Source organism: Phasianus colchicus, chromosome 1 (genome assembly GCF_987193195.1).
Source record: "Phasianus colchicus chromosome 1, bPhaCol1.hap1.1, whole genome shotgun sequence".
NCBI lineage: Eukaryota > Metazoa > Chordata > Aves > Galliformes > Phasianidae > Phasianus > Phasianus colchicus.
The window spans coordinates 186,358,505-186,359,958 of record NC_143436.1 but is presented as its reverse complement, the minus strand read 5'-3'; the positions used below and the strand labels follow the sequence as shown (position 1 = coordinate 186,359,958).

The following is a 1,454-nucleotide window of genomic DNA, read 5'->3' as shown; positions in this document are numbered from 1 at the left end:
CTGGGAAAGGAGAGAGTGGACAAAAAAAAAAAAATCAATTTTTTTTTTCCACTTGTTGCACATTGTTTGAAAAAGGTTTAAAGCTAAAATAAACTTCTCTGAAGCACCGCGTGGTTCGCAGACAATGGCAGCAGCTGCAGATAGCTGAGGTTCATTCCTGTTTATTATATTCATTAAAACTGAAGGGAGAACTGTGGCAGCACCAGCTTGACTAATGGTCATCTGAGTGTAATTATTAAGAAAGCATTGTTCTTTGGGAAGATGCAAAGTGTCAGACGGAACTTCACACCCTTGCCATAAAACCCCCACTTATTTCCTACCATTAATTGGATAAAATGGGCATTGTAGGATTGGAGTTGGAGGGAGATGGGTTAATGAGTGTGCGTAGGAGTCAAATGACACTGGAAACTTGCTTGTCTACTGAGAGTGGGCAGAGGAAACAAAATCAGATGTGAGCAACTCACTGGAAGGGAATCGAGACGACAAAATTCATGAGACAGCACTTTGTGTTCTGATCATCCTTGAACAGTAAGAAAAGCAAAACTCTGGCCAGTTTGCACATGTGTTTCAAACAACAAGTCAAGAGAGAAACAAAAACCAGCAATGAATCAAGGGGCTGTATCGACAGCCACAAAGGAAACTCCTTTTGGAATTCAGCCACATCCTTGCATCCTACAGCGTGCAGCATGCAGGAGTTCACACGGTGCCTTTTACTGCCATGGAACCCCCTGGAAAGCTGGGGTAGTCCACTGCCATAAGCCTCAGCGAGCCACCTCAGGGCTTGCTGTGTGCTTGCCTTACCTCCAGTTGTCTTTCTCGTTCCTGAATCAATGTCACCTGTCTTTCAGTGCTGTCTGTTATGAGATGTGGGCTTGCTTTTTGCTGCTCTCCAGGGTCAGGTGGGACCCTGGGAGCAGCACAGGGGCTGGATCCATCCTCTCTATGTGCAAGTTGTGGGCAGAGCTGTTCCTCGGGCTTTTTGTGGTCCAGACCAAGGAAAGTTTGTGCAGAATACCATGTGTGGTTCAGTCCCTCTGTGTCACCACCTGTCCACGTGCAGATCTGCAGCATGTCCCATACCATCATGCTGTACAGGCAGAAGCTCCACCAGGAGCCTTGCTCCCTTCCAACCAGAGCTCTGCTGGTTATTGGTTTTAATGCTTCAGGAAAGGAAGCGTTGAGTTGTTCCTGGGCTGGAAAACTTACTTTCTTTAGCAGCTAAGAAAAAAGGCTTTCACATGTGGGCCAGTTGACAGCAAGTCCCCTTCCCCACAGCTGTCCCCAGCATTCACTGGTACATGACTTGTACATTTCCTTTTGAAGAAATACACTCTCCTTTGTACAAAACTGTGAGTCTTCTCCCATAAGTACCAGGCACTTTTGGTACAAGGATAATTGGTCTCACCTTTCACCCTTATATTAGCTAGTAATTTTTTCTCTGTTTTATTTTATTC

The 1,454-nt window shown here is 45.5% G+C and overlaps 1 protein-coding gene and 1 long non-coding RNA gene across 2 annotated transcripts in view; both read right to left on the bottom strand.

The window, feature by feature from the left end:
- MAML2 (mastermind like transcriptional coactivator 2) overlaps positions 1–1,454 on the bottom strand; it is a 205,591-nt gene that overhangs the window by 123,417 nt on the left and 80,720 nt on the right. The gene's annotated exons all lie outside the window — the stretch shown is intronic.
- LOC149920313 (uncharacterized) overlaps positions 1–1,454 on the bottom strand; it is a 56,512-nt gene that overhangs the window by 27,303 nt on the left and 27,755 nt on the right. The window lies entirely within an intron of this gene.